This window comes from Mauremys mutica, chromosome 9, assembly GCF_020497125.1.
Source record: "Mauremys mutica isolate MM-2020 ecotype Southern chromosome 9, ASM2049712v1, whole genome shotgun sequence".
NCBI lineage: Eukaryota > Metazoa > Chordata > Testudines > Geoemydidae > Mauremys > Mauremys mutica.
This window is the reverse complement of record NC_059080.1, coordinates 31883365-31909446: the sequence shown is the minus strand read 5'-3', so window position 1 is coordinate 31909446 and position 26082 is coordinate 31883365. Positions and strand designations below refer to the sequence as shown.

Here is a 26082-nt window from a genome sequence, read left to right as displayed (position 1 = left end):
CTGCGCCATTTGGTGCTGTCATAAGTGCCCCTGGTCGATCAGCCAGGGGCGCAAAAGCAAAATTTGGGAATGACTCCCCGAGTCAATCCCTCCTTTTTGGGTATCTAAAAATAGAATCAGTCCTGCCTAGCTTATGGGCAAGTGTACTAGAGAACCACTGTATCATACAACCAGAGACCACAGCTGCTCTCTGTCCAATCCTGCATAAATTTTGAGCTGAACGCTATTCACAGGGTGTGCTCCTGAAACAACCCCACCTGTTCATTCCATTCTTCCCCCAGCCTTCCTGGGTTCCAATACCATTGTCCCCCCACTTGTGTGATGAAGTAATATAGAATGCATGAATAAGACACAGGTAGTCGTTTGTGAGAAATGAGTGGAAGGAAGCCTCCAGCTGCAATGATAGTCCAGAGATGACATTAAGGGGTGTGGAGGAGGGAGCCACTCATCCCTCTGCTAGTCCAGGGGCAATTGAATCTTTTCTTTACAATGAAGGGTGGGGGCTGATGGAGCTCAGCCCCCTGTTGCAATGATGAGGACGGTTACCAGCCATACTGCACCATCTACCATGAAAAATTAGCAACAGGCGGCCTTGACCGACCTGTCCCAAGCAAGTTGGTACGGTCGTTATGGTTACCAGTCCTTTTGCACTGCCCCATGTGCCAATAGGCTGATGATGAGGATGGATTTCCATCTTATTGTACCATCAGCCATCCATAGCGTGGGGGGAGCAAGGATGTTGGTGTTGAGTGCTGCACCATCGCGTCTATCTGCAGCATTCAGTACAGATACGGTGACATGTAAAAGAGTCAACAGAGGATTGTTTTCCCTTTAACTTCTGGGGGTCGGGGGGCTGCGTAAATTGCCGAGCTATGCCCCGACCCACCGCGGACACTGTGTTTGACCCTAAAAGCATTTGGAGATCAGCCAAGAATGCAAATGCTTTTCGGAGACAGCAGGAACTGTGGGATACCTTGCGTCCTCGTTCCCCCCTCCCTCCATGAGCGTCCATTTGATTCTTTGGCTTTCCGTTACGCTCGTCACGCAGCTGCGTTCTGAGTCTGTGCTATGCCGTCTGTCCGTTTATTTATTAAAAATACTTTGGACCAGGCGTAACGTAACATTTCTTCCCCTACTTAGATGCAGGAGTCTCCGAGCGAGATCACCGTGAGGACGGGCACTGAAGGAGATAGAGAGCGCATGCTGCGTGAAATCTAGCACGAACCACGGACCTATGCAGCCGTGCTCTGGGAGGCAGTGCTCCCTGAATACCGCATGAAAGCCTCGCGCGGAAAAGTGTGCTACCACGGAGCACCCAATAAGGCAGCTCTCCCCAGGAACCTCCTGCTGATGCTTATCGATTAACGGCAGGAGAGCTTCGTGGCATTCTCCCAGGAGGATTTCTGTTCTATCACCATATATACAGAGACCTCCTTTTCACACACTTCAGATTCCTGTTATATTAAGAATAAAAGTTAACATGGTTAAAGCACTTACCGACAGATCCTACCCCTGATTCAGGATCCGGGTTCCTGGCCGGGGAGGGTTGGTAGGGGATCTCCGTGACGGTGATGAATAGATCCTGGCTGTCGGGGAAACCAGCGTTGTAAGCGCTATCGCCTGCCTCGTCCTCCACAAACCCTTCCTCATCTTCCCCGTCCGTGAACATCGTCGAGGAACTGTCCGTCGACACTGTCCCATCATCAGAGTCCATGGTCACTGGTGGGGCAGTGGTGGCAGGCTCCGTAGCGTCCGTTGGCCGCTTTGATTTTTTGGTAGGCTTGTCTGGGGTCCTTGATTTTCACGCGGCGCTGCGTTGCATGACGGCTGTATCCTCTGTCTGGATCATGGCTTTGGAGACCTTCTCGTAGGTCTTTGCATTCCGTTCGTTGGAGCGCAGCTCCGAAAGCACAGACTCCTCGCCCCACACACCGATCAGATCGAAGAGTTCCCGGTCAGTCTATGCCGGGTCCCTCTTTCTATTCAGAGATTACATGAACTCCTCTGCTGGAGAGCTCTGCATTGCTGCCGGTGCTGCGGAGCTCGCCCCGATGTGCAACCAGAACGTCAGATTCAAACCGCCCAGACAGGAAAATGAATTCAAATTTTCGCGGGTCATTTCCTGTGTGGCTGGGCAGAGAATCCAAGCTCGGGCTGCTGTCCAGAGCGTCAACAGAGTGGTGCAGTGTGGGATAGCTCCCGGAGCTACTAAGTTCGATTTCCATCCACACCTAGCCTAATTCGAACTAGCCATGTCGAATTTAGCGTTACTCCACCTGCCGGGGTGGAGTACCAAATTCGAACTAAAGAGCCCTCTAGTTCGAATTAAATGGCTTCCTGGTGTGGACGGTTGAGCGGTTAGTTCGAATTAACGCTGCTAAATTCGAATTAAAGTCCTAGTGTAGACCAGGCCTTAGTCACATTGTAGCAAATCCAGAGATGAGTCTAAAGGCTTGTCTACACATGAAAGGTTAATACAGAAAATACAGAATAAGGTAGGCTGTGCATTTAAAGTGGATTAACTATTCTTCATTAACTCCGTCTGTGGATGCTGCTATTTGTAAATAAGAGTACCTTGTTCTGAATTAGCTTAATTCAAGTGGAATAAGGTACTTATTTTATCTATATAAGATTCCAAGATTGTCACTCTGAAGTCTATTATATCTGTAGAGTCAGTATGAAGCAATGGAAAGAGCTACAAGCATGGCTGAGAGCTCTTTTTGTTCAGAATATCACCAGTTATTCACCAGATTAAGAACATAAAAATGGCCATACTGGGTCAGATCAATGGTCCATCTAGCCCAGTATCCTGTCTTCCAACAGTGGCCAATGCCAAGTGCTTCAGAGGAAATGAATAGAACAGCTAATCATCAAGTGAGCCATCCCAGTTTCCGGCAAACAGAGACCAGGGACATCATCCCTGCCCATCCTGGCTGATAGCCATCGATGGATCTATCCTCCATTAACTTACTTAGTTCTTTTTTTAACCCTGTTATAGTCTTGGCCTTCACAACATCCTTTGCAAAGAGTTCCACGGGTTGACTGTGTGTTGTGTGAAGAAATACTTCCTTCTGTTTGTTTTAAACCTGCTGCCTATTAATTTTGATTTGGTGTTCTTGTGTTATGAGGAGTAAATAACATTTCCTTACTTACTTTCTCCACACCAGTTATGATTTTATAGACCTCTATCATATCCCCCCTTAGTGATCTCTTTTCCAAGCTGAAAAGTCCCAGACCTATTAATCTGTCCTCATATGCAAGCTATTCCATACCCCTAATCAATTTTGTTGCCCTTTTCCAATTCTAATATATATTTTTGAGATGAGGCAACCAGAGCTGCATGCAGTGTTCAAGATGTGGGCGAACCATGGATTCAACCATCACTGGGATTCATGGTCTGTTACTGTGGAATTTGTAATTACTCAGACATGTTGTCTTTACCAATTACACCCCTGCAACAGTAAGACATGTAGTTGTGCCATGCCCAGAGTCCTAGGCCATTGTGATATCAAAGTAAACTCAACCACTCACCATTTTTTACTCTAAAGCTAATTTGCCTGCAACAATTTTGTTGATTTGTATGAGGGAGATTGCATAGATGGTGGATTACTTGGCCTCACTGCCACACCTGTCCGACAGCAATAGGTATTTCAGAGTATCTCCCTGTGTAGAGAAGTTCTAAGTGAGTTTCTGTTGGTATAATTTAAGCTTTGCTCTCTACCCCTCAGTGGAGAAATTGCATTAACATAACCTTTTTTAGGCCTGGTCTACATTGGGCCAGGGGAGAGGGGGATCGACCTAAGAGACGCAACTTCAGCTAGGAGAATAGCATAGCTGAAGTCGACGTATCTTAGGTCGACTTACCTTGCGTCCTCACAGCACGGCATCAACTGCCGCCGCTCCCCCATTGACTCCACTTCCGCCTCTCGCCGTGGTGGAGTACAAGAGTCAACGGCAGAGCAATCGGGGCTTGATTTATCATGTCTACACTAGATGTGATAAATCTATCCCCGGTTCGGCGGGTAGTGTACACATACCCTAAGACTCAGATTCAGTGGGCAAAATTAAGAGGTGAAAGAGGGCAAAATTATGTCAATGAGAGTTTTGCCACTGACTGAAATGGAAGTAGGATTTCACTATAGTTTGTGTGGGTATTTTCAGTATAATAGTTTACATTGACTTCACAGAGCTATGTGCTCAACAGCTTAGGAATCCCAATAACTTCCCATCATTTTTGTTGCTGTTGTATTTTCACATTCTGAATGGGCTTTTTCCTTAGCTGTGAACACAGATTGATTTTATCATTTTCCCCCAAGGATATAAATGGGTTCCAAATAATTTTCCATATAAAACTCCTATATTTCTATATTCTGATGGTGATTGTTTCAAGTTGATAAATATCTCTAAAAATTAGCTTCAGTATAAATGGTTTTGCCACTGAAACAGTCAATTCAAAGAAGCCGCACCTTCACTTACATTTGTCTGAACCCCCTAAGGACAGATCCTGTAAATAAATGATTTTAGACTATTTGAGTAAAATTCATAGAGCTAGATTCTCTATTATGATCTGGCCCCTGTGTGGTGGAAAATAGGTAAATCTCAGGTCTCCCCCGATACACTGGAGGAGCTAAGTGATACCATACTCTACTTCTTGGTTAGCATACTGCCCCCTTTGGGCCACATCTTGTCAGTGTGGAACCAGCCCCAGAATCAGCGAATAGCAACAGCCTGTTTGTGTCTCTGTCTCAGCCACACCTAGCAGATATCACAATCAGCTGAGCAACTGTCCTACAACTTTTAAGGCCTTCATCCTTTGAGGGGCTGTGCTTTCTTAAAATTGGGTGTGTCATAAAATAAATGCTCTAGTAAAACCAGCAGTTGTGGCCTTTATTGCAGGAATCACGGGCTGAAATTTTCTGGAGGTTGAACTATGTGATTGTAAAGGTCTTAATATCTATTAATATACGAACTCTTTATAACTTAGGATCAGCTTTTTTTACTCAAGCATCAGGGGGTCTTACCAATGTCAATGAGGGCAGAATTTGGCCCAGTCAGGTTGTTTATGAATGATGTTGTACTGTTTTGGCACAAACAAGCAGTTCTACTTAGGGTATGGCTACACTGGCGATTTGCAGCGCTGGAAAGCCTCCACCAGCGCTGCAATTAGTAAGTGGCCACACCTGCAAGGCACTTCCAGCGCTGCAACTCCCTGGCTGCAGCGCTGGCCGAACACCCCTCTCGGCATGGGGAATAAGGATTCCAGCGCTGGTGCTGCAGCGCTGGTCATCAAGTGTGGCCACACACCAGCGCTGTGATTGGCCTCCAGGGTATAAGGATGTATCCCAGAATGCCTGTTCAGCCACTCTGCTCATCAGGTCAGACTCTACTTCCCTGGCCTCAGGTGACCCGCCCTTTAAATGCCCCGGGAATTTTAAAAATCCCCTTCCTGTTTGCTCAGCCAGGTATGGAATGCAATCAGTGAATCTTTACAGGTGACCATGCCTCCACGTGGCAAACGAGCCCCAGCATGGAGCAATGGCGAGCTGATGGACCTCATCAGTGTTTGGGGGGAGGAATCTGTGCAGGCACAGCTGCGCTCTAGCCGTAAGAATTATGATACCTTTGCCCAGGTATCGAGAGCCATGATGGAAAGGGGCCATGAGCGTGACGCGGTGCAGTGCAGGGTAAAAGTAAAGGAGCTGCGGAGTGCCTATTGCAAAGCACGCGAGGGAAACCGCAGATCCGGCAGTGCCCCCACGACCTGCCGCTTTTACAAGGAGCTGGATGCGATTTATGGGGGTGACCCCTCTGTAAATCCAAGGACCACGATGGACAGTTCAGAGCCGGTAGAGGAGGGGGAGGGGGAGGGGGAGGCAGACAGTGAGGCTACTGTGGTGGGGGAAGCCAGCCCGGAGGAGGCATGCAGTCAGGAGCTCTTCTCAAGCCAGGAGGAAGCTAGCCAGTCGCAGCCCCTGGAACTTGGTGCAGAAGAATCACAGGAGCAGGTCCCAGGTAAGCAGCTTTTATTGCAATGCAAAGGTTTGGGGAGATTCGGGGGGATGGTATGGCTGCATGCCTGCATGCCTAGACATGGAATATCCCATTGATGTGGTCTATCACGTCGCAGTAATCTGCCTCTGTAATCTCTTCAAAAGTTTCTGCAAGAGCATAGGCAATTCGCGTGACCAAGTTTAAAGGGAGAGCCATTGTGGTCCCTGTCCCATTCAGGCTAACGCGTCCGCGCCACTGTTCCAGGACGGGTGGGGGAACCATGCTTGCACAGAGGCACGCTGCATAAGGACCCGGGCGGAATCCGCATTGTTGTAGGAAACCCTCCCTTGCTTCTTTGGTAACCCGCAGAAGGGAGATATCTTCCAGTATTAAGTCCTGTGGGAAATGGAGGGAGTGTTTCAGTGCTGGTTTCCCCAACTGCATAGCGCGGCAGGCAGGAACCCCAGGAACCCCAGGGTTAACAAAGCCCCGAAACAGGCAGTCTAGCCATGAAGCAAGAAGCACCCTGCTCGAGCAGACCGCGGAAGGAAAGCCCAGGGTTAATTCCTGAGGGAGATGGAGGTGCTGCGTTTAAGAAAGCACCCCCCCTGCTCGAGCAGACCGCGGAAGGAAAGCCCAGGGTTAATTCCTGAGGGAGATGGAGGTGCTGCGTTTAAGAAAGCACCCCCCCTGCTCGAGCAGACTGCGGAAGGAAAGCCCAGGGTTAATTCCTGAGGGAGATGGAGGTGCTGCGTTTAAGAAAGCACCCCCCCTGCTCGAGCAGACTGCGGAAGGAAAGCCCAGGGTTAATTCCTGAGGGAGATGGAGGTGCTGCGTTTAAGAAAGCACCCCCCCTGCTCGAGCAGACTGCGGAAGGAAAGCCCAGGGTTAATTCCTGAGGGAGATGGAGGTGCTGCGTTTAAGAAAGCACCCCCCCTGCTCGAGCAGACCGCGGAAGGAAAGCCCAGGGTTAATTCCTGAGGGAGATGGAGGTGCTGCGTTTAAGAAAGCACCCCCCCTGCTCGAGCAGACCGCGGAAGGAAAGCCCAGGGTTAATTCCTGAGGGAGATGGAGGTGCTGCGTTTAAGAAAGCACCCCCCCTGCTCGAGCAGACCGCGGAAGGAAAGCCCAGGGTTAATTCCTGAGGGAGATGGAGGTGCTGCGTTTAAGAAAGCACCCCCCCTGCTCGAGCAGACTGCGGAAGGAAAGCCCAGGGTTAATTCCTGAGGGAGATGGAGGTGCTGCGTTTAAGAAAGCACCCCCCCTGCTCGAGCAGACCGCGGAAGGAAAGCCCAGGGTTAATTTCCATTACCATTTCTGGGAGGCTGTGAATTCTCGAGTAGTTGCTGAAATGTGTGAGGAATGCTTGTGAGACTTTAAAATAACTTCAGATTATACACAATGGAAGCTCTCTTAAATGTATCATTTGCTGTTTTTTTACAGTGACCTTGAGTAGTCCTGGGCCAGTCTTATCAGTGACTGAAAGAAAGCTGCAAAACCTGAGGAGGAAACCGAACAAGAGCAAAGAAGAACTGGTGAAGGCAGTTATGAACCAGTGTGCAACAGAGAATAAAAATGCGCAGGAATGGAGAGAAAAGATGCATCACTGGAGGCAAACAGAAAGCAGGAGAAAGGCGTTGACGCTGAAGAAAACCACGAGGCAGCTTATAAACCTCATTGCGCGCCAAACAGATTGTATGCAGTCAATGGTAGCAATGCAGGCAGAGCACTATCGTGCCAAACCCCCACCCTCCCAAACCTCTTTCCCCTATGCACCAATGTCAGCTCCAAGTCCCGTTCCCCAGCATCCAGGTTCTTACCTACACCATCACCAGCTGCCCCCGACACCTGTACGGTCACCTATGAGCCCAGAGAACTACGACCCTTACCCTCTGCACTCAACCCCCATCACCATGCAACAGTACAATCCTGAAGTGCACAGCACTCCTGGCAGTACATATGAGAAACTATGAATGTACAGTTCAACAACCAACCCCCCTGCCCGTGTACTTCATTTTTTTTAAATAAATGATTTCTTTGATTATGAATCAGTTTTTATTATTGCATAAACTGAAAGATAACAAACCCCAATGAAAACACAGGTAACAAACATCAAGGAAAACACAGGCACTGAAAAGCACTGTAACCAGTGCACGTCACTCCTGGTCAAGGCAAAAAAACATTACTGTTGGCTTTCAGCCTCAAATTTCTCCCTCAAGGCATCCCTAATCCTTGTTGCCCTGTGGTGGGCGTCTCTAGTAGCCCTGCTGTCTGGCTGTGCAAATTCAGCCTCCAGGACTTGCACCTCGTTGGTCCATGCCTGGCTGAATGCTTCACCCTTCCCTTCACAAATATTATGGAGGGTACAGCACGCGGATAGAACCGCGGGGATGCTGCTTTCCCCCAAATCTAGCTTCCCATAGAGACATCTCCAGCGAGCTTTTAAACGGCCAAAAGCACACTCCACAGTCATTCGGCATCGGCTCAGCCTGTAGTTGAAACGGTCCTGGCTCCTGTTCAGCTTCCCTGTATATGGTTTCATGAGCCAAGGCATTAATGGGTAAGCGGGGTCCCCAAGGATCACAATGGGCATTTCAACGTCCCTTACTGTGATCTTTCGGTCTGGGAAAAATGTACCTTCCTGCATCTTCCTGAACAGGCCACTGTTCCGAAAGATGCGTGCATCATGCACTTTTCCAGGCCAGCCTGTGTAAATATCAATGAAACGCCCACGGTGATCCACAAGCGCCTGGAGAACCATAGAGAAATACCCCTTGCGATTAATGTACTCGTAGGCTAGGTGGGGTGGTGCCAGAATAGGAATATGCGTCCCATCTATTGCTCCTCCACAGTTAGGGAAACCCATTTCTGAAAAGCCATCCACAATGTCCTGCACGTTCCCCACAGTCACGGTTCTCCTCAGCAGGATGCGATTAATGGCCCTGCAAACTTGCATCAACACGATTCCAACGGTCGACTTTCCCACCCCAAACTGGTTCCCGACCGACCGGTAGCTGTCTGGAGTTGCCAGCTTCCACATTGCAATAGCCACCCGCTTTTCCACCGTCAGGGCAGCTCTCAATCTTGTGTCCTTGCGCCGCAGGGTGGGGGCGAGCTCAGCACACAGTCCCATGAAAGTGGCTTTTCTCATACGAAAGTTCTGCAGCCACTGCTCGTCATCCCAGACTTCCATGACAATGTGATCCCACCACTCACTGCTTGTCTCACGAGCCCAAAAGCGGCGTTCCACGGTGCTGAGCATTTCCGTTACCGCCACAAGCAATTTCATGTCACCCGCTTTAGGAAAATCCATATCATCATCGGAATCCTCACTGTCACTTTGGAGCTGAAGGAGTAGCTCAACTGCCAAACGTGATGTGCTGGCGACAGTCAGCAGCAAATTCCTCAGCAGCTCAGGCTCCATTTCACAGCGTGCTGAACTCACAATGGCAAGAAACGTGGACGGCGAAACTGAGATTGCTGGGAAGTGAAGCGATGCACCACGGGGCGTTGGAACAGGAAGCGGAATGACCCACACACTTCCTTCCCCTTCCCACAATACTGAGCGCCAAAACGGCGCCAAAACGGGATGAGGTGCTCTGTGGGATAGCTGCCCACAATGCACCTCTCAGTACAGCGCTGGAAATGCTGCCAATGTGGCCACACTGCAGCGCTGGTAGCTGTCAGTGTGGCCACACTGCAGCGCTGGCCCTGCACAGCTGGATGACCAGCGCTGCAAACTACCAGCGCTGCAAACCGTAAGTGTAGCCATACCCTCATTCACATACTTTGTCTGTGTAGTTGAAATAAGGATAGTGTTGCAGGGTCCCTTAATAGACAGCTATGCTTTGCAATGTTTAGTCTTGACTTTGTGCTTGCTTACAGCCTAAACAACTCCACTGATGTCAATAGCATTCTATGAATCACTGCAGAATTTAACTCAAGGGATCATAGCTAAAGGTTTTACCTGGAGCACAAAACCAAAGCAATTCTGAGTTCACTAAATCTTAATGTTGTTTTAAAGTAGTTTTTAATGGGGTTAATTTTTTTAGGTGTTTTTTATCAGGGTAGTATAACTTGATTGATATAATTTCCTTTCATTTTGACATTGTAACTGAGTCTCATTAGGCCTGCAATGAAATTGAAATGCTGTCATAATATACATCATAAAGGCATATTAACAAGATCTCTATAGACTTCTGTTAAAATCATTTTTCATCATAACTTTAATATAATCAAAGCAAGGTCTCACTGACCAGAGAAAATAGGGGCAGAGGGACCAAATTGACTCTGGGACTGGCATTTCTAAGATCTAAATGCTGCTTACAATTCTCGTTAGTTGTAGAAAACTAATTGGCAACCAATAACAAATAAGTCCCATTTCACTTCTCAATTATAACCCAATAGAAGGATACTGCTTGTTGTTTTCCAGTTATTTTATACTGTGCTTCCCACAACCCTCCGTCCTACTGGCTTTTTGACCCCTCTCTTTCATTTTCCTTTTTCCTCCTCCTACACCATGTTTTATTTTGAGGCATGTATTTCTGGCTTGGCTATTCTTTCTCTCTCCTCACCTACTCTTTCCTGACCATTTTTATCTTCCTCCTTTCATCTGTTTTTCTCCTCCACGGAGGAATAACTGGCTATCAAGCCCTAAAAATACAGTTGGACTAGCTAGGTGTTTTTTAAAAAAATAATGAACTGAAGCATCAAAAGATGGTGCTCTTTTGTAAGAGTCCAGAAAATCTGGTAGAGGGCGAAAGAGGAAAATCTGATTCTCTTCAGAGCCAGGAACCCTTCCTTAAGCAGAAATTACTTTATCATAATTATTCCACCTGTCAATGACACCATGAAGGTGTAATTGCTTGATTTGGCCTAACATGCTCTCTCCTGCACTAGTACTTGTGAGAGTGGAGCTTGGGAAAAGGGGGATGAGAAGTGAAACTTGCTGATAGCACTTTCCTAGAGTTTCCCCAAATCAGTCCAAGGAAGGTAGCAGATGGTGTGTGCCCCCTCCACCTTGGAATAAGCAGGACGTAGATCCAAACCCTGCAAAGAGAGTGAGTACTGTGTGAATGCAATTTGGCTGCAGATTATTGAAACTGACAGAATTGTAATAATATTTGCTGCTTATATTTATGCTGTTTTCTTTTTGCATTTGTCTCATTTTGGACAATGCAAACGGACTAGGCATTTTTATTGACTTTATCAAGGCTCAAGCATTAGCACAATGCTATAATATGTGGCTTGGTAACACAACTGAGAATGTTTGCTTAATTTCTGCTGGAAATTTGAAGAGGTATCATGGAATATTTTCTGTCAGTTATAAGTTGTTAAATCTTACAAAATCTACATATGGGGCTAAGTTTGACCTGATGGTGTCCCTCTGAATAGTAAATGCTACTGTAATATGCTGCTGCAAATTCCATCCATTATCATTAAAGGATTAATATGGTAAGGAAATCCATAGAAGAGTGACTTGGAAATAGGTTTACTAATTTGTGTGTGGGTTTTTTTGTTTGTTTTTTGTTTTATTTTTAAAATCATTCTTAACTGATGCTATGTCATGTGGTATGTTCTTCTGGTACAAACTGTTTCACAATATTAGTATTGTATGTGGCTTGGCATATCACTAGTTAATAGAGTCTCCTATTTCCCAGTCACCTGAACTGTCACATTTTGGTGAATTATAAGGAAATAAACCTCAGCAAATGCTTTGGAAAAATGTAGGCTACACATCACAGCTATGCAAATTGAAATATCTAAAAACATTTGCAAGATTGACTCACCTACTATCTTGGAATGATTAGATCTGCGAAAGTCACATGTTTATAGCATTCAGTCAATTTAATCAGCCTGAGAAGGCTTAATTTATTGCCAAGTGTTTAGAGTGATGATGGGTCTGATTCATAAACAAAATGTTTTTTGTTTGTTTTTGTTTTTAAATGTGGGTAGTGTACCATTTGTCTCCAGATCGTTCCATGAATCAGGGAATACAATGATATTGTATGGAGTATTCTAAAAGAAAAATGAGGGACTTATGCAGAATCATTTCAGCTTGGCAACTGAGTGTTTTTGAAGGCCACATAGTAGTTTCATCCTAAAGTCAAATATGTAACAGGAGGAATACCCCTTTTTTACACATTAAAAGGCTGGATGTCATATTCACAGCTGGAATTTTCACAGTTCCTGAGTCACTGGCAATGTCATGTATATTTTGCAGGAAGCTACACGGTGGCTCAGAAGTGATGTGACAGGCCACATAGCTTACTATAATATTCTCCTCCTGTCTCTCTCTCTCTCTCGGGTAATCATTCTGATTCTTTTAAATAAAAAAGAAAATGAATTTAGGTGGCTTTATAATGAGATCTGAAAGCAAAAGAAAATGTCTAATTATAACTTTTTTGTTGTCATTTAAAACAGCACAAATGGCTTGCCTACGTCTGTTGCGGAGGGTACCCTGTATGAAGATGTTTTTTCATCTAAGTACAATAGCGTAATGTATTAACTATGGCTGTGTCATTATAATAGGCCTTAATGTTTTTTGTAGTGATTTGAAAACATAAACTGATTAATACTCACAACAACTCTGTGAGGTAAGTAGGTAAATATTATTATTGGGGCTGGGTGAAATGTGTACACATGAATAATTGTTTTTATTTGTTTCAGAACAAATTATTCAGCTGGTTCTGATGATAGTTCTCATTTTAATGATAAGGAAACAGAGGCAGAGAGAATAAGGAATTTGCTCAAGGCTGCAAACTGAGTCAGTATTTTTTTTTAAAGGCTACAGTCAAGGGGTTCATGGCTTCCACTCCCACATGGTTCCCTTACATCCCATTGCCTCTCATCCTGCAATGAGAGCAAAACAGAGTGTTGTTATATCATACAGTGTGAGCTGTTGGGTGGATTTGTTCTGTTATGTCACAATAGTACTTTTGCAATAGTATGAACCTATTGAACACCTTTATGAAGAGTACAGAGAACCTTTATGAAGTCTGTTTTCTTCTGTGTAAAACTATAAGAAAATGGTTGTCACCTTTTTAAAGAAGGTTTTAAAGTCAGTGGGGTTCCACCCAGAACAAATTGTAGGACTGAGGCCTTAACATTGGTTGGGCTAAACATCCAAACACTTAGGTCTAGTCTGTGCTACTGACCTAGATCATTATAACTACATCATCAGAGGTTTGAAAAATACACACCCCTGCATGACGTAACTATATAGACATACCCCCACCCCCCAATGTACAGCACTATCTTGGCAGGTGAGCTTTTCCCATCAACATAGCTACCATCTTGGGGGGGGGAATTAACTACACTAATAAGACAGATGTCTCCCATGTGCTTTGAGTGTCTTCATTAAGGCATTACAGTGGTGCAGCTGCATTAGAGAAGCTCTGACAATGCAGCATTTTAAGTGTAGAATTGTCCTTACAAAGCTTATTTAAATGGATCTAAACTGCTTTGGTCTCTTCCTAATAATGAGATTTCTACTACTTCCTGCTTTCAGCCATGCTGGAAAGAAAGAGAAGGTTTTGAGAAAAGAGGGTGAGGCCAGATACTTCTCTAGCACCACCAGTCAAGAATGGGTTACAAAATATCTGTGGTTACAATTAGCCCCAACCTGCCACATCTGCAGCTTTTCAGGGAGGGGGTAGGCCCTTAAAAAGAAGGAACTCAGCTGAGTTGGGATGTGACTCTGAAACAAGAAGAGCTCAACCTCACAGGCCAGCTAGGAGAGTTCCTTGATGAGGAGCAGCTTGAGAGTACAGCCAGCCTGCACCCTCTGAGGCAAGAAGATGGGGGATGAATTTTGTTTTGTTGTAAACCCCGGGACTAACACTTGGCCTCTAGCCCCACAGTGTGTGGGAGCTAAAACTTCTTGTAAAGCCCTAAAGGCTGCTTCCTCTCATTTGTATGTGGAAGGGGTCCTGGCACTGTGAGGGGCTTGGAACTATTTGCCTTTTTGTTTGAGTTGTTTTACAACCCATGGAATGGGATAGACTTGCTAAGAGGTACAGCCAGAGGGTAATGCCCCAGGAGCAGGCCACAAGACTGCCACCGCCTGGGGAATGACATGCAAGGTACTTGCCTTCACCCCAACAGGGTGACCTTCACATACAATCTTTGATGGGGATTCAACTTTCTGGTACTCTTCCTGGCTGATACCATTTTGTGCAAATCTTTCTTTTGAAGGACAAGAAACTAACCAAACTTTTTTTAACCTTAGTTCAGTAAACAGTATTGGGCCAGTGGCTGGGTTTATCTGATTTATCCTTATGAGCAGTTTAACATGAATTTAGTGTTTGTGAAAGGAAAGGAATAATAGAAGGGTCTAGATCCAGGCAGGCTGGATACAAAGACTCTTCAAAGTTCTTACTCCATACTTTTGGGAATGGCAGCACCTATTGATTGATAGGCAGATCAAGTAGAAAAAAGTGTTCATTGTATGCTGTTCTGCAGTAATCGCTCTTCAAAAGGTGACAGAATAAATAGTAATATTTCAGTGTTTGGGTATATTCCTGTAGAATACTGTATCTATCTAATTTGGAGGGAACTAGTCCATTCTTCTCTCTCTCCAATTATCTGCAATATTTTGTATACCTGCTGACACAAGGTTGACTTCAGTGACCCTCTTCAATTCTTAATGCTGTGTATGTGGATGCTATATAACAATTTAGCTTTTCGAAAAGCTAACTTATGAGTCTTAATCATGAGACTGACAGTGTCTCTTTAAGCTTTTGATGATCCCAAGAGCTTTGATTAGAATACCTCTTCATATACCATAGGATACATATGTAATATGAAAACTAGACATGTAAACTGGTTCCTGTTTCAGGGCAGCAGTAAAAGGGAACAATTATTAGTCAGATGCTAGGGATGATGGTGGAAGATACACAGGCTGACTTGTATTTCCAGCAGTTGGTAAGGACAGGCCTAGATGGGCCATATGGTCTTCTCTTCGGCCTTAAGTATTCATAATTATATTAAGCAGTTAAACCTGCCATATGGTTTGCTTCCATGCAGAAAGAGGAGCGTCTGCTTCTTGCAGATTTTCTTGGAGTTTTTCTTAGTCTCCCATGGCTCCTAATATTGACTTTAAAATAGTTTTTCAAACCTACATGGACAGTCACAAAGAGAAACAGCATTTCCTGTTACAGAGGTATAAAACTGACATTGTTTTCTAATTCAATTTTGATCTGTTGCAAATGAGAGGTTTTTTTATTTTTTTTGCAATAATTGGTGAAAAATGGATCTCTCTTCTCTTTACAATATGAAAGTGAATGAGAAGTCAGGATGCTTTGAATTCCATTGTTCTAATCTTGACTAAGGTGAGGTTTTTTTGAAGTGTGTTTTGCTATGTGGCTCTTTGCTACAGATCACAAATAGTTACACAAGGTATTAAAAAAATTCGGATCTGTAATCACATTTGATTGATATTGACCTTTTATGGTCCCTTATGTGCGCTTGGTTAGGCTCCAATTGTTCAAGTACCTACTTGATTCAGGGTAGTCTATTAAAGTACGTAACAATTTTGATGGTGGGAGGTATTGTTTTTGGCTTTTGTGGGTCTTTTGTTTGTTTGTTTTGGGGAGGGCGGCAGTCACAAAGCCTTAGTCCAGCATATGTCAGTACAACATGTAATGAAGGACTCTCTAGCTAAAATAGCAGACCACATTGAGCCGTCAAAATGTCAGTTCTTTTTACACTAATCTAAGACAAATTTCTTTCCAATTTTAATGGATTAGGTAGCTCATTCAAGCTATATTTGAAGATATGAGTTACATAAAATGTTGGCCAATTACTCCCCAAAGGTGGTAATTCTTTATCACAATGGATTAAATGAGGATTACCTTGGAATGTTCAGATCATATGTTAGCGTAATGCACTATCTGAGTGAAAGATCCAGGTTCAGCACAGACTTCTTGGGTCTTCCAACCCATGTCAAACAGGAGTGAAAGTTTCTCTACTATTCCTTCAGTGGTCCTGTACTTGTTGATGTTAATTGGATTTTTTTGCCCTTAGCTACTTCATATCATCCTGACACACTTATAGTATTTCAACCCTGGAGACAGATACTTCTTCTGAAATGTGTGCTGTAGTTCTGTAATGTAAATATCTATATACTAGAGTCAAGACTGAAATATTCCAAGGAAATGGACTTAAACACTTTGTTTTCATAATTTTAAAAACAAATACATCAACAACAAAGTCACTGATTATAATCTCCCTTAGGATGTTTAAAACCAAAAACTGTTTCCTTACTCACTTAACCCTTCTCTCCTCCATCACCTAAACATGAATTCTTTTGATGTTGTAGAGATATACCTTGGCTGATGGGCTCTACTGGCCTGGATAAGGGAGTGCAAGCATTTGTTTTCATGGTAATGCAGTTCTCATGTAGGATGCCAGACTAATACTTATGGAAACTAGTAGCCCCCAATGGACTTCATAGACCACCAAGTCATGAGGAAGAGGTGGATGAGGCATTTCTAGAACAAATGACAGAAATATCCAAAACATAAGACCTACTTTTAATGGGAGATTTTAACTACTCAGATATCTGTTGGAAAAGTAATAGGGCAAAACATGAAATGTCCAATAAGTTTCTGGAACGTATTGGGACAACTTGTGTTACAAGATGGTGGAAGTAAACTGGGGCAACAGCCATTTAAAACTTGATTCTGACTAAGAGAGAGGAATTGGTTGTGAATGTGAAGGTTTAAGGCAATTTGGGTGAAAGTGATCATGAAATGTTACATTTCATGATTCTAAAGAAAGGAAGGAGTGAGAACAGCAGAGTACGGACAATGGACTTCAAAAAAGAAGACTTCAACAAACTCAAAGAACTGGTTTGTAAGGTCCACTGGGAAGAAAATCTAAGGGGAATAAGAAGTTCAGCAGAATTGGCAGTTTCTCCAAGAGACGACAATATTAAAGGCACAACAGCAAACTATCATGATGTGAGAGAAAGATGGGTAGAATTGTAATAGACTAATATAGCTATAGCAGAAGCTCTTTAGTGGCCTGAAAACAAAAAGAGGAATCCTACATAAGATGGAAACAAAAACAAACTGCTAAACATGAATAGCATAAGTGTGTAGGGACAAAATCAGAAAGGCTAAGGCACAAAATGTCCCTAGCAAGGGACAATAAAAGCAATAAGAAGGGGGGGGTGTTTTTTGTTTTAAATAAATTAGGAGAAGGAGAAACATGAAGAAAAGTGTAGGTCTTCTATTAACCAGGCCAAGAGAACTAATAAGTGATAAAACAAAGAGGCTTAGGTGTTTAATGCCTGTTTTTTCTCCAGCCTTCACTAAAAAGGTTAACTGTGACCAAATCAACACAATTCATATGAAGGGAGAGAGAACACAAGCCATAATAGGTTAAAGAATATTGTGTAGTGGGGTGTGCACCCGCTCCAGCCCTGAAGGGGTTGGAGAAGCCCTGCAGAGGGCTGGGGAAGGGATCAAAACCCCGGCTGATTGGGGGAAGTGGCTGCAGCTGGGGCCATGCCCCAAACAGACCAACTGGGCCTTATAAGAAGGCCAGGGCAGCCAGAAGCTCAGGACTCTTTCTTTGCTTGTAGAGAGAGAAGGGCCTGGCTGCTAGGGAGCTGAGCAGGCTACTGGGAGTGGAGCAGGGCTGGGGGAAGGCTAGAGGAGCTAGGGAGCTCCAGCCTGGAAAACCCCCAGGCTACAGGCCTAGCTGAGGCCCTAAGACCAGTACTGGGGCTGCAGAGGGGCAGCACAGCTATAGAGAGAGGCAGCAGGTCCAACCCAACCTTGCCTGTGATGAGTGGCGTATGCTGCAGTCTGCCTCAGGGAGTGGGGCTAGATGTGACTGGCAGTAGCCTTACACTGAGGCAAGGTGGGGTTAGTGAGTGGGGGTTCCCCTGGGTGGGGAGACCCAGAGTGTGGGGATACTGCCAGGAGGGCAGCAACCCAGAGAAAGGGGCACCAGAGTCCTGGGAGGGACACGGGGGCCAGCGGTAAGGCAGATCACCAGCCAGCAGGGGGTGCTCCAGGACGCTGGAAGAGCTAATTCCCATGGACGATAAGCAAGAGGCGCTGCAGGGGTGAGTCCACTCGCTTACAGTTTAGATAAGTTAAATGTAATCAAGTTGGCAGGGCCTGATGACATTCACCCTATGGTACTTAAGGAACTAGCTGAAGCAATCTCAGAACCATTAGTAACTGTCTTTGAGAATTCATCGAAGACAGGTTAAGTTCCAGAGGACTGGAGCAGGGCAACCATAGCACCTATCTTTAAAAAGGGAAACAAAGAGAACCCAGGGAATTATAGAGTAGTTAACCTAACTTAGATGCCTGGAAAGATACTGGACCAAATTATTATACCATTATTTTGTAAGCCCTTAGAGGATGATAGGATAATCCATAATAGCTTATGTGGACTTGTTAAGAACAAATTTCCTTATTTGGTAGGGTTACTGGCCTAGTGGATAGGAAGGAAGCTGTAGACATGATTTACCATGATTTAGTGAGGCTTTTGACATAGTCCCACATGATATTCTCATAAGCAAACTAGGGAAATACGGTCTAGATGAATTTACTATAAGATAGATGCACAACTGCAAGTAGTTATCAATGGTTTGCTGTCAGTGTGAAAGGATGTAATGAGATGGTCCTACAGTGGTCTTCCCTGGGCTGGTTTTATTTAATATTTTCATTAATGAATTGGATGGCAGTGTGGAAAGTATGCTTATAAAATTTGAGGATTACACCAAGCTGGGAAGAGTTGCATGCACTTTGGAGTACAGAATTAGAATTCAAAATAACCTTGACACATTGGAGAATTGGTGTGAGATCAGTAAGATGAAATTCAATCAAGACTATTGCATTTAGGAAGGAAAAACTCAAATGCACAAATATAAAATGGTGAATAGCTGGATAGGCACTAGTACTTTAGAAAATTACCTGTGGGTTCTAGTAGATCCTAAATTGAATATGAGCCCCAAAATGGTGCAGTTGCGAAAAAGCTAATATCATTCATGGGCGTAGCAAACAGAGGATTGTATGTAAAACACAGGAGTTAACTGTCCCAATCTTCTCTTCGCTAGCAAGATCTCAGTGAAGTACTCTGTCCAGTTTTGGGTGCCACCCTTTAGGAAAGATGTGGACAAATACAAGAATACAAAGGAAATACAAGGAAAAGTTTAAAAACACCCAAATAACCAGGTATGTTTCTTCTTGAGAAAAGAAGACGTAGGGAGGATCATTGAAAGTAGGACAAGAAGTAATCTGCAGCAAGGGACATGGAGGTTTGGTCTGGTTTTAGCACAGGAGGCTGGATTGGGTGACCCCCTCAAGATCCCTTGTAGCCCTTAATTTCTATGATGATTTATCCACAGACAAGGTATAATGCAGGCTCCAACAGCACAAGCTTCCCTTAAAGCTCCAATAGTACAAGCTGACGATGTTGACTGCTTCTGTGTCTGAGGGTAGTTCAGTCTACATGCGAACTCGTTCATTCCTTAGCCCTTTTGTTGAGAAGGTCAATGACTTTGCTCATCTGTGTTGCTAATGGTTGTGCATTTTTTTTCCTCCTTAGTATATCTGGGAATAGTTGTTGCAAACCTATCTTGTTTCGCATAGGCCACTGAACAGCCAATAGATGATCATGACTGTCAGCTATTGACCAAAATCACATGGACCTCCTAACAGAGAATAAAACTATGCAAAGCAAAGTGAGGTATGACTAAGGCGACGTTTTAGTCATGGGTATTTTTAGTAAAAATCATGGACAGGTCATGGGCTGTAAACACAAATTCACAGCCCAAGACTTGTCCATAACTAAAATTAGGGTGGGGGCAGCTCAGGGGATGCTCTGGGTGCTGGGGGAGGGGAGCGCTGCAGAAGTCACAGAAAATCATAGTATCTGTGACCTCTGTGTCAAACACTGAGCCTTAGGTATGCCTACATGAGCCAGAGTAAGTACTAGTTTAATTCTCTGATCGGTTGCCATGGAATTACCCTTTTATGGAAATTAGTCAATTGGAGGAAATTGATCAATAAGTGGCTTATAACAGAGTAACCACTTGCAGAATTATGGGAATAAAAGTACACAAGATCCTATGGAAAAGTCAAGGCATGGTTGTGTTGGTCTACTGGGTGCATCTCAGTAGCCTACTCTCACCATGCCCATCACAGCCACACTGAAATAAATGTGATCCATGCTCATTTAGTGCAGATGATCAACACACCAGGAGATATGGAGCAAGTCTTCACATACACTTATCTTCATTGTCATGATAATGGAGGGGATGGTATGATGGGATAGTCTAATTTTGGCAGTTAATTGATCTTCACCTATTAGCAGTAAATATGCCCAATGGCCTGTGATGAGATGTTAGATGGGGTGGAATCTGAGTTACTACAGAGAATTCTTTCCTGGGTGTCTGTCTGGTGAGTCTTGCCCACATGCTCAGGGTTTAGCTGATCGCCATATTTGGGGTCGGGAAGGAATTTTCCTCCAGGGCAGATTGGTAGAGGCCCTGGGGGTTTTTCACCTTCCTCTGCAGTGTGGGGCCCGGGTCACTTGCTGGAGGAATCTCTGCCCCTTGAAGTCTTTAAACCACGATTTGAGGACTTCAGTAGCTCAGACATAGGTTAGGGGTTTGATACAGGAGTGGGTGGGTGAGATTCTGTGGCCTGCGTTGTGCAGGAGGTCAGACTAGATGATCATAAGGGTCCTCTCTGACCTTAAAATCTATGATTCTATAAAACATTGCTGTAGTGGCTTATGGCTGTGACTGCAGTCAACAGCACGGGCAAAGAATACCGCTAGATATGTCATCAGGTAGTAGCTATCTACTCCTTCTCCTTTGATTTACCTAGGACCTTCCATGTCCACCTCAGGTTGTAGATGGTGCTACCAATATTTATTTGTTGCAGCTTGTTGTTCCTTCACCTTTGAAGTCAGATAGTTATTCACCCTTATTCAACAAATAAATCCATGTTACCATTTCCGTGCACTTTTCTTGGACTGCACAGCATTATTTGGCCAACAGCTACTAGTGTTTCTCATCTCAAGTACCACAGTAGACCCATCTTTTCAGTGTTTTGTGTATTCTGTGGTACTCGCTTGCATAAGTCATTTTTGCATTGATATATGGATGTCCAAGTAACTTAACTTGCAGTTCCAGTATTAAGTGGAACTTGACAGAAAAATGTAGGGTAGGTTCTGAAGTAGACATTATTCTGTTTAGTTGAGGTTTTTGCAAGAGGACTCCATTTGAGGTTTAGTTCAACTGTGTACAGCATTAGCGGTATTAATCAACTGGGCTCAAGCACCAACATTTGGAAGCCTGTCTCATGAATTAAGGTGTTAGAGTTAGTTTGATTAGTTCATGTTTGATTGTAACTGATTTAGTAGTTATTGGACCGGGATATAAAGAGACCATTTTGGAAGCACCAAGAGTAACAGGTGGCCCTGTATAAACTGCTGCGTGTTTGCTGAAATGTATTGTCTGGCTGTTCTTGCTAAAAGACTTCTCTTTCTAATTACCAGATGTCCTTAAATAAAACATTCATAGGGATGCTAAAAAACAAAAGACTCATTTTCAAGTACTGTGCCCAGAGTAAACAAGTATTTTTCATCCATTGCAGATTTGTATTCCTGATTAAATGAAAATAAACAAAGGACAATGATTTTTTCCCCAACTGCATAAGCTTAGCAGTATCTTTTAAAAAAAATAACCATATTCTCTACAGGGTTATGTATACTTCAGTTTTTACACTGCTTCTCTCTGTGCCAGATTCAATTTGGATTGGCTAACTACAATCTGATATGATAGTAGTTATTGGACCAGGAAAACATTTTTTTCCCGTAGATTTTAACAGTCACCTCACATTATATTACTACTGCTGTGTCATGTCATGTAATATTCTTTCAATTTCTAGGCAAGTTTGATACAATATAACATGATCTGAAACACAGTCAGTGACGTAAAATAATGCATCATGTCACACAGTTCATGCAGTGTCTCAAATACCGGTACTATGTTTAACATGTACAGACAGCCTAACTTTTGTTTCCATTTTACTGCTCTTGATCAATGAGTGGAGTATTAGTAAAGGTTGCATGCATGGAACATGAGGCCAATATATGGTGTTAAGGCCTGATCCAGATGCTACCCTAGTAGATGGAAAGACTCCTATTGGCTTCAATGAGCTTTGATCGAGTCCTTATATTTATAGGATATGTAATTTTGTCCCAAATCGGGCATTTAATGTACTAGATGTGTAAAGTGAGTTTTCTGCTAACACTGCTTAATATGTAATCCATGCATTTTCCTAAATCTCATATACTGAAAGTTCTGCTAGATAGTGCTGTGCAGAATGTTTCACAAAAAACCCTGGTTTAATGCCCTTTGTGAAATGGAAAGGTCAATGAAATCAACTAGGCATTGTTGCTGTACCATATACCAAGCTATAACTATAAGTGATCTAGTTTTTAAATGACTGGGTGGTGTCTCTTCTGCCTCCCTCCCCCCACCCCCCGCACACACAGGCGCCCATCATTGCTATGTCCTGACTGAGATGAGTCCTCATCAGTAAGTCACTGGTTTTGGGTCCACCTGCAAACTTGTGCCTTCTGGAGGTACTGCATAAGAGCTTTCTTGTTGCAGAACTGGGGCTCTGCAAAGCACAGGCACTATGCAGCAGAATTTCTTTGCAAGCAAATTTCAAGGGACATTTAATATTCCTATTATCAAGAATTTTGATTAACCACGTGATAAATAATCATGGTTTGTCTGCAATGAAAACTTGTAGGGAAGTAGAGTGCAGTTCCCAAAATGTCCAAATTCTGTACATGACTATTGCAGTTCAGGTTGTGGGGAATCTCTACTTATTGTGAAGTTGTTCTATGAAAAACGCACCTTCATTCTAAAAAGCTTAAATAGTGTATGGATGGTATGATATCTTGCAGCCATTATATAGTGTGGATAATTCAAAAATTGCTCTGTGTAATAGCAAGAGTCATTAGTTGCCATTCCGCAAAGGTATGGTCACATTACACTTTTATACATTTGTTTTTCAGATGGAGCATGCATTTGTGGAAACAGAAAAAAACATTATTTGTGGTTGTAAGTTACTTTAACAAAACCAAAGCAGGGGTGTATGACTTTTTTTTTCCTGTGTGTGTGTGTGGGGGGGGGGGGAGAGACAAAGCCTGCTCTGCTTTTATTGTAAATTGTTTGTGTCCGTTTATGCTATGTTTTCTTTTTTCCTTCCCTTAAATAATTCTTTCAGTTTTTCATTTTGAGACCAAGTCCAGGCCATCCACACTGTGTGATGGGTAGAGGCTGACAAGATAGATATTTGTACAAAGGGGAAGCACAGAGTGGAACAACACACAGCTGGGTCCAAACAATTTAGCTGTGATTTGGTACTCTAAAAAGCCCACTCAATTCCTAAACAGTGATCTGACAAAATCTTTTATGTCAAAGCCCCCTATGTGGAGATGATGGATGGGGGGCGGGGGAATAACATTTGTTTGATGTGAAGGAGGAAAAATGAGAGTTCAGTACCTTTCTGAAGGTATTTTTATAGCATCCTATTTACTTACAACAAACTGCCATAACTCTTAAGGATAGCATTAAACATCTTCCCCCCTCTTTTAAATTAAGAGGATCACACATTAACATTTTAAGAGGAGATGGTACATTTTTAAAACATGTACCATCGACTCCAGTCTCAGTACATCATACTTCTGTTTTTTGGGTTTTTTTTAAATAACAGAAATAGTAGGTGTGAGAGTCAAAAGAAATTTGCGGGGGGAGGGGGAAGAGACGTTAGCCTTTTTCTTAGTTATAAAGGCAGCCAGTGCACTATTGTTACATTTAACAGTTCTGAGTGGAAAGGTTCTCAAGTACAAAATGAATGGGAAATATTTTTGTAGGTTTTCAATGGGAAAAACCATTACTTACGGTTCTACATGTTCAACTTGTAACTGAAAAGAGCCATGAAACATAAGTCCAGAATCCAGATATTCGAGGACAAATCCAGAAGTAAATGTAAATGCATCCAGAGAAAGGGGTGTGTTGATGTAGCATAGCCCTTCTTGTGGCACCTCTATTGAGACACTTTTATATTTCCTCTTGACTCAATCATGTTTACTTCATCTCCCAGGTCCGAATCCTTGGCTGTGTCCAAGAAGAAGCATACACCACAGTTCAAGAGGGCCCATGTTTGTGGGGTGCAGAGGTGGCTTAATGCCAACCATGCTGTGGCCAGTCCTCTAGAATAAGCATATTTTGCCAATGACCCCAAGAAGTTGATAAGGCAGCTAGGAGACAGCAAGGAGGAGAGATTTCCCCAGCCACATCTGTGTTCCCTGGCCATGCGCCCTATCCAGGCTATCGGAAGGATGAATGATATAACACCACCAGAGGCTCTTCCTACAGTGGGGTGAACCTCCCTTGACCGTCTGTGCTGGATTTCAGGTCACAGCACTGCCCAGGATCTCAGTTGTGATAGTCACTTGACCCTTTGCTCCCACTTACATTTACACACAGAGAAACATGAAAATTTTGTGTCTAGTTTTTTCATCCCTCACATGAGTGGTTTTCCCAACACAAAGGGGAAAACACTTTGCAATAAGAAGATTTTGATTTTGGAGTCTTCAGTATGATCCACAAAAAAGAAAACCAGAGTGGAATGATTCTCCCACTGTATTAAGCAGGCAGTGATTGGCCTTTGGGAAGCTCTCAGTATATCTTCTTAAATGCCAGAGTGCACAGAAGATTACAGGCCAAAAACTGAAGTAAAGGTTCAAGCATTTCTCCATGGGATTGAAATACCTTTTATCCTAGAATTTTTCTTCACATAAAGTTGCCCAAATTACTTTTGGGAATTCACTAAAACTGAAGCTTTCTCTTCTCCTTTGTAGCTTAAGCTAGCACTTGGCTGAATTTCTCCTGACACTTCACCAGTATTTCTCTGGATTTATTGAAATTAACATGATTCTCAGTCACTTGACAGCAGTTGACTTAATTTCTGTAGTGGGCTACAAATATGTAGTGTATCCAGAATCACAGTTTGTATTTTTAGATTTTTATTTTAAAGGCCAAAGATAAAGGTACTTTCTTTCTGGAGTTGGTACCTTAGGTGTAACATGTTTATTATGCTGAAAACAAAACACAAAGGTAACAGTCTCTGAATGAAGCAGGAATTGTATCGGGACTTCAAGGATCACACTACATAGAATGTTTACTCATGGATTAAACATGCAGACCATTTACTAAGGACCCTAGACAGTTAATCAACAATGTTTTGCCCTATTCACTTGAATTATCTGGTTTCAACAAGAAAAATAAAACCCACTCCTGCTTCTTGTATTACTTGATTCATAAAGTAAAATTTAAAAAAAGTAAAATTTGGATAGCTTTTAAATGAAGTTTACATAGCATGACTGCTGGCCAAGTCTCTTAGGCTAAAAATTCAGATTCAGTATTCAGAGAGCTCCCTAATAATGTCTGGAAGTCAGACACATTGTGCTGTCATCTTGTCAGATCTCACAAACCTGAGTAAGGCTAGGCAAATGCTTGAATGGGAGACCAATAGAGAACACATAAGTACTACAGGAAACATTGATTTGCTAGATAGAATTTCCTTCTGAAGTTACTGAACCAATGATCTAATACACTTTGAATTAGACATTAAACTGAGTGTCACTAAGAATCAGAAGGTAGGGATGATAACGCCAAGTTCCTGGCCAATTTCCAGCTCAGCAATTTACATTGTGCCTTCTCAAAATCCCCCCAGAGTTACACATAGGTTTGGTGGTATTCGCTTCTTGTCTTGTTTTAAAAAATAAATAAACAAAAAACCTGGGTTGTTTCTTTGCTGTATGTTATGCTGCACTTCACCCCAGAGGTGGCTGCATTTCAGAGGTGTGAAGTGATCCATGACTACACTTCCTACCTTACCCCCAAAGGAGTTTTGAGGCTCAATTAAGTAAGATACAATCTGACTCCCTTTGGGATCAGTGTGAGTCATTTTCCTCTGACTTCAGTGGAAGTTGGATGGGATTGCTAATGTTTTCAAAGCTCTTTGAGACCCTCAG

At 43.4% G+C, this 26082-nt stretch overlaps 1 long non-coding RNA gene across 1 annotated transcript in view; it reads left to right on the top strand.

The window, feature by feature from the left end:
• LOC123378033 overlaps nucleotides 1–25771 on the top strand; it is a 60751-nt gene extending 34980 nt beyond the window's left edge. Inside the window, exons 2-3 of the long non-coding RNA XR_006582429.1 lie at nucleotides 23056–23101; nucleotides 24147–25771. This is a non-coding gene — a long non-coding RNA (uncharacterized LOC123378033). The remainder of the gene's footprint in view (nucleotides 1–23055; nucleotides 23102–24146) is intronic.
• Nucleotides 25772–26082: the final 311 nt, after the last annotated feature.